Source organism: Miscanthus floridulus, chromosome 15, assembly GCF_019320115.1.
Source record: "Miscanthus floridulus cultivar M001 chromosome 15, ASM1932011v1, whole genome shotgun sequence".
Taxonomy (NCBI): domain Eukaryota; kingdom Viridiplantae; phylum Streptophyta; class Magnoliopsida; order Poales; family Poaceae; genus Miscanthus; species Miscanthus floridulus.
Window position 1 is genome coordinate 15,587,390 of NC_089594.1, and position 7,538 is coordinate 15,594,927.

Below are 7,538 nucleotides of genomic sequence, written 5' to 3' on the forward strand. Positions count from 1 at the left end.
AGCGCCCATACCACCGCTCCAGTGCCACCCTACCACGCTGTCCCGAGCCCGCGCACCACCGCATCATGCGCGCCTCCTTGCTGCCCCACCAGCGCCACCGTGCCCTAGCAGCAGCGCCGTTCCCTGCCTGTGCCCACCACCAGAGCCACCACAGCAGCTCCTCCACGCCCGCGCCTTGCCTCACCGTCGTGCCTCCACAACCGCAGTGCCGCCCACAACCAGCGTCGGTAAACCCTAACTTTAGAACCCTAACTGCCCTAGTTTTAGCACGGCGGACCCTCGGCCGTCGATTCACCGCATCGCATTGCCGATCCTCGCCGACCAGCAACCCTAGCTGATTCGGTGTCCCCCGATCCGTTCCTCTTCTCACCGTTTCATCGGTTCGATAGGTAGCAAGCCCCGTCGTTTCAATTTCGTATCTAAATTGCTTGCTTCCTAGGGTTTCGCATCTTTAGATATATTGTATTTATTTGTATATCCTTTCTATTCCATCGTGCAGCGAGTCAGTTCCATTGAGGTGTCAGTGGCAGTTGTCAGTCAACTCGGGGCCAAGCTTGCGAGTACGGAACGAGGCTAAGCCTCGAAAGTGTCAGTGACAGTTGATCTTTGTCAGCGGCAGTTGATTCATCTCAGATCTTTCAGATGGCTCGTACAAAGAATGTCGGAGGTGGTCCTAGTGATGATGATCTGAGGCCCCTGCCTCGCCATCCTACAGAACCTAAAGGCAAGGCAACCAAGAAGCTGGCAGTCAGGAAGCGCAAGTATCTAGATGTAGATACAGCGAGAGCCACCGTAGTTGCAGAGACCACAGAGCGTGCCGAGAGAGGAGGCGCTCGCAGTGGAGTCTGGATTGCTGATCCGCTTTCACCAGAGGCGATGGCTACACTTCAGCAAGTTGAGCGTCTTCATGGTGGTCTAGCTAGGACCCTCATGATTGGTGGACGGCGTGTTGCCATTGACGAGGTTCAGCCTCAGGGGGAGCCACAGCAGCAGCCTCAGCCCGCACAACAGACTCAAGAGCCTTAACCAGCTCAGCAGACTTAGGAGCCACAGACAGCACAGCAGTCTCAGGAGGGTGAGCAGGTTCAGCAGGCCGAGGAGACAGAGCCGGCACCACAGCCACAGTTACGCCGCTCTGGTCATACTCGTGTCCTAGTTTCACCAAGGCCAGTCACTCAGTGGAGGGGTTCTCGTCCACCGCCTCGACCACAGGGTCCACCTCTAGTGACCCATCTTGACCTGAGGGCCGCCACGGCCAAGCAGGTGTAGCAGCTGAGGTTTGTGGACTTTGAGGTGTGGTTTCCACCCAGGAGAGATGAGAGAGCATCAGAGAGATTCTATACACCCCTACAGGAGGATTTCTATAATGCTTATCTGAACAGCGGAGCAGTCTTTAGACCATAGAGAGTGTGCAACATAGAGTCTATTGTTGTAGCAGCTAGAGAGCACATTCGCCCCTACCTTACATATCTGCCAAGGCTGACAGATTTGATTGGACAGACCGGATTATATGTTCCATTTTGGGTTCGTCAGTTCTATGCATCTCTCTGGATTGACCCCACCATAGGTTTATACACTTTGCATTCGAAGGGAGAGACTACCGGTTGATGAGCACCAGGGTCAGGGAGATTCTCAGGCTTCAGGAGCAGCTAGTCAGGCTCCATGAGGTGTGCTATGGACAGACTACACCCGCAGATGCCCTCATGGTGGCATGGTACCCCCTACAGACTTGGTACGTCACTGCTTCACAGAGCCCTTTGGCGAATGGTCGAGGAGGAACCCTAGTGATCTCACGCCCACTGCTCGTGTGCTTGAGGCTATTATGAGGAGGACTTTACTTCCGAGGATGGGATACAGAGAGGGATTGACTCGGATTTAGCTATGGCTTCTTAACTCTCTGATGCAGCAGACAGTCTTTGACATCTAGGATCTTCTTCTGTCGGAGATGGAGGACACTATAGCTGAGAGCTTCAGAGGTCATAGGCAGCTACCCTATGCTCACTAGGTTACATTCCTTATCCACAGAGTAGTTTCAGTTAGGTCACCTGAGATGATTGCTAAGTACAGTGGTGCCACTATAGAGTTTCCTGCTTATAACCTGACTTAGATGATCCGCCATAGTACACCACAGGCACCTAGTCAGTTGCGTCATCATCCAGAGGTGCCAGAGACTACAGCCCAGCAGGACGATATTATCAGGGATATTGTAGCCACAGAGGAGGAGGAGCTTGCTCAACAGGAGGGGTTGGTCACTAGCGAGCCCAGTGACAGTTCTGATGATGACTACCAGCCCATTCCACAGATGCCTCCATGATGACATGATGTTGAGGCCGGTAGCTCCAGTTTAGCGCCACCTACCCCATAGACTGACCCCGCTCTTCTTGCTATACTTGAGCGGATGAGGCAGGACCAGGCCAGATAGGCTCAGGAGACAGCTGCTACACTTGCTCAGTTCTAGACTCGGTAGGATGAGTTCCAGTGCCAGCAGCTTGTTATTCAGCAGCAGACACAGGCACTATAGTAGCAGCAGTAGGCTATGCATTAGCAGTAGATCCTCATGCAGCAGCAGCTTCTCAGGTTTATGCAGCATGTAGTGCAGGCGATTGGGCCCCCACCGCCATAGGCTTCGCCCCAGCTTGGTTAGCCTGCTACCACTTCGATGACTCCAGCGTTACAGCCTAGTGGGCTTCAAAGTTAGGGACAGTCACCAGCACAGTATGCTTCACTAACAGAGCAGGTGTCCTAGTGGTTCGCTTCGCCAGTGGTAGCCCCACAGTTCACACCACTCCAGACGGGCTTCACACCAGCACAGACGTCGTCGTTGCTTGAGCCAGACACTTCAGTCTCAAGGAGTCTTGGAGCCTCCTTCAGTGAGTTGATAGGGTAGCCCACTCCTCCATACCTGCATGCTCCAGGTTCTTCTATGGCTGCACCTATCACAGCGATGACAGAGACGCTCCCCTCCTCCATGGCATCATCAGAGCCAGCTGCTTCAGTTATACTAGCTCAGCCTACAGCAACACCAATTCCTGATCTGACCCAGACTGCTTCAGCATCACTTCTAGCTACAGAGGGTCAGATAGCTCAGAGCTCAGGATTAGATGATGATGGCACCCAGTTCCACCTTGCTCCTCGTACCTTAGCGTCCGGCTCATCCGCTGTAGCCCCGCCGACCGACCCTTAGGTTTTGGTGTTTGACGCCAAAGGGGGAGAGGGTTTGAGTATGTTAGGCTTAGGGGGAGCTACTTATCTAGGGGGAGCTTAGTTATTATATTAGCTTATCTATTATATTTGGAGTTTTGATATGTGTGATAAACTATTATTCATTTGTGTGTGTGATACATTATGCATTCATGTTTACTACTATATTTATGTGATAGTGATATCTACGTGATCGTGATATATGACATGTGTGCTTATGTGATAGTGATATCTACGTGATCGTGATATATGACATGTGTGCTCTCTACTTTGAATTCTTTATATGTCATATCACTTGTGCTTTGCTCATTTGCCTTTGCTTCCGCGTTTTACTCCGATGCAAATGAGCTTTATTACTTGTACTCATGCTTATTTTATATCTTTTGAGTACATCATGATGGCTTGGGTCATATAAGCTTGCCTAACACTTTTGTTCTTATTGTCAAAAGCTTATATGATCCAAGCATGTTAAAAACCTCATCTCTTTCACATACTCGAGGTAGTATTGTCATCAATCATCAAAAAGGGGGAGATTGAAAGCATTTAGGCCCCTAGTTGGGTTTCGGTGATTAATGACAATACGTGATTACTGTGACTAACATGTGTCTTGCAGAAACAATTGAGTTAGGTCACGGTAATGGAGATCGATCGGGCAATCATGGTTGTCATGCCCCTACGATGGAAATCATTTTGGTTTTCAAAGGATGGATGACAAGGTTAAGGATGGACTAGTTCTAAGTGTCGATTGGAGTTGGAGAGACACTTAGAGTAGTTTAGGACTTTGTTTTTCCTTTGGCCGTACTATTAAGGGGGGCATGAACGGGTAGCTTGACCTAGGTGAGTCTAGTGAGTAAGGTGTGGTGCACACTTGTTAAAACTAGCACTAGGCAGCTCCACAACAACCCTTTGATCCAATGGAGCAAACTTCATTCACATATGTTCGAGAGTTGAAAGTGAATGGAGGGTCAAATACTGACCGGACGCTGGCTCCGGTGTGACCAAATGCTGGCTCAGGGTCCAGTCAGTTCATTTGACCAAGGTAAAAGTGTCTGGAAGTGACCGGACACTACGAGGTCATGGTACCAGACGCTGAGGGCCAGCGTCCAGTCGACTCTAGTAAGGTCCCAAAGAGGGAGAATCCTGCTTGGACGTGTCCGGTCAATGCTGACCGGACGCTGATCAGGTTCCGGCTACTGACCGGACGCTGCTCAGCAAGTGACCGGACTCTAGAGGTCCAGCGTTCGGTCGACATCAGTAAGGTTCCAGTGAGGAGAAAAGGTGACTGGACGTGTCCGGTGAGTGCTGATAGGACGCTGCCAACGTACGGTCAACACTTAACCACTGGAGCTCGGGGTATACTGACCGGTGCGTCCGGTCAACATGACCGGAGCATCCGGTCAATATGACCGGAGCATCCGGTCACCCCACAGAGGCACATAACGGTTCGTTTTTCAGCCGGTGTTATAAATACAACCTCCGCTCGTGTGTGGGGGTACTTTTGCTCATTCCAACAGCTGAGAAACACCTTAGAGAGTGCCAAGAAGAGCAAGGTCCTAGTGAGGTGATTGAGATTTGAGAATCCTAAAGAGAGCCCTCATTAGTGAAGATCAAGAGTAGCAAAGTGTGCATCCACCTTCTCAATAGGCTTGTCGTGGTCAAGTGAGAGTTCGTGCTTGTTACTCTTGGTGATCGCCATCACCTAGACGGCTTGGTGATGATTGGGAGTTCGGTGATCACCCGACGGAGCTTGTGGGTGACCCAACTCAAGTTGTGAGCGGTTGTGGGTGATTCACCACGATGGAGTGTCGAAGAATCAATCCGTAGAGAGCACTTGATCCTTGCGCAGATCAAGGGGGAGCTACACCCTTGCGTGGGTGCTCCAACGAGGACTAGTGGGGAGTGGCGACTCTCTGATACCTCGGCAAAACATCGCCGTGTTCCTCCTTCTCTATTTACTTTGAGCATTTACTTTGTGCAATTCAATTCTTGTCTTTACATTCATAGAATTGCCATGCTAGAGTAGGATTGGAACTTAGGTTGCAAGTCTTTTGTGCGGTAGAACAATTAGAAACAGTATCTAGGCACAAGGGGTTAATTGGGCTAACCATATGATTTAATTATTGAAAGAAATTTAGAATTAGCCCAATTCACCCCCCCCCCCCTCTTGGGCATCTTGATCCTTTCAATTGCGAAATGAGCTCAATGTGCTTGATTTTAGTAACTTTACTAAAAAATGAGCTTGTGTTGTCCCTTGCATTGCATTGTATTATACAACACGTTTAATGTTTTGTAATGCATATAGGGCTTGTCTAACATGGTTAAGATAACCACTGAAAAGCGTGTGAAGAAGCTTACCCTTGGATCAAACTTGACAAGCAACTAGATTTACTTACAAATATTGCATTACATATGCATGAATGTTGTTTTGTCGTTTGTCTTCAAATTGCCCTCTTATTGCCTATTTTCTTAAAAAGAATTATAGCCTAAGGCAAAATATTTTGTAAAACTTGAGGGTTTGAGAGAGATCACTCACATCAGTCCCAATTGGTGTTTATTTGGATCTTATTCAAGTTGGGACTTGATTGGGAACAGGCAGCACGAAGAACTTTGAAGATTTGCTGAAAAAAGAGTGACCGGACGCTGCACCGGACTCTGAAGTCCAGCGTCCGGTCAGTTCACAGGAGGTGAACTTGCTGCGAAGGAGTGACCGGACTCTGCCTTTCAGCGTCCGGTCAGAAGGTGTTCCAGCGTCCGGTCGTATGGAGAAGACGAAGGCTATATTGACTGGACTCTGGCTGCGTCCGGTCGGTGTCCACCGGACGTGTCCGGTCGTGATTCCAGAGGTTTTGGACCTCTCTGGAATCAACCGGACGCTGGGTGGCAGCGTCCGGTCGCTGCCATTAGAGCGTCCAGTCAATAGGAGTCGTGCGGATTTCAATCTCCTTTCTTCTTTCCTTATCCAACTCCGTCGGGGGGCCCTTATAACCGTCGCGCCGTCGTGCCTAGCTCCGCATCCACGCCTAACCCTAGCCGCCAACTTCGCCGCGCCGCCCCGAGCCGCCATCTTCAGCATCGAGCATCCGCTGCGTCGCAGCGCCCTGCCTACGCCGTGCTGCTCCCGCACGCCGACCGTGCCGCCCTGCTCGCCACCACGCCGTGCTGCTCCTGCACGCCGCCCGTGCCGCCTCCACCGCACCGTACCGCCCTGCTCACCACCACGCTGTGCTGCTCCCACATGTCGGCCGTGCCACCTCCACCGTGCCATGCCGCCCTGCTCACCACCGCACCGTGCTACTCCTACACGCCGCCCGTGCCACCTCCACCGCCGCCGAGCCTCTACCCTAGCGCCACCCTTGCCACAGCATAGCTCCAGGGCTAACATTGCATCGCTCGGCCATCGCACCTCGCCAGAACCCTAACCCTAGCCGATCTAGTGGTTCCCCGTTCGTATCTCTTCTCGTCGATTCACCGGTTCGTCAGGTAGCAAGCCCGTGTTTCAATTTCGTACCTAATTGCTTGCTCTATTAGGGTTTCGTATCTCTAGATGAATAATTAAAATTATTTGTATATCCTATCTATTCCATCGTGCAACGAGTCGGTGCCGTTGAGGTCATAGTGGCAGTTGTCAGTCAACTCGGGGCCAAGCTCGCGAGTACGGAACGAGGCCAAGCCTCAAAAGTGTCAGCGGCAGTTGATCTTTGCTAGAGGCAGTAGTCCTTGTCAGATGGCTCGTGTCAAGAATGCCGGAGGTGGTCTAGGTGATGAGGATCCAAGGCGTCCGCCTCACTTGCCTGTAGATCCAAAAGGTAAGGTAACGAAGAAGAATACAACAAAGAAGCGCAAGTATCTAGATGCAGAGACAGCGAGAGCTATTGCAGTTACAGAGGCCGCAGAGCGTACTGAGAGAGGAGGTGGTCGCAATGGAGTCTAGATCGCAGATCAACTTTCACCATAAGTGAGGGCTACACTTGAGCGAGTTGAGCGCCTTCATGGTGGTCCAGTTGGGACTCTCATGATTGGAGGACGGCGTGTTGCCATTGATGAGGGTCAGCCTCAGGGGGAGTCACAATAGCAGCCACCGACAGCAGAGCAGACTCAGGAGGCACAGCCAGCACAGCAGACTCAGGAGAGTGAGTAGGCCGAGGAGATAGAGCCGGCACATCAGCCACAGTTACTTCGCTCTGGTCGTACCCGTGCTCCAGTTACACCGAGGCCAGACACTCAACGGAGGGGTTCTCGTCTAGCGCTTAGACCACAGGGTCCGCCTCCAGTGACCCATCTTGACCTGAGGGCCGCCACGGCCAAATAGGTGCAGCAGCTGAGGTTCATGGACTTTG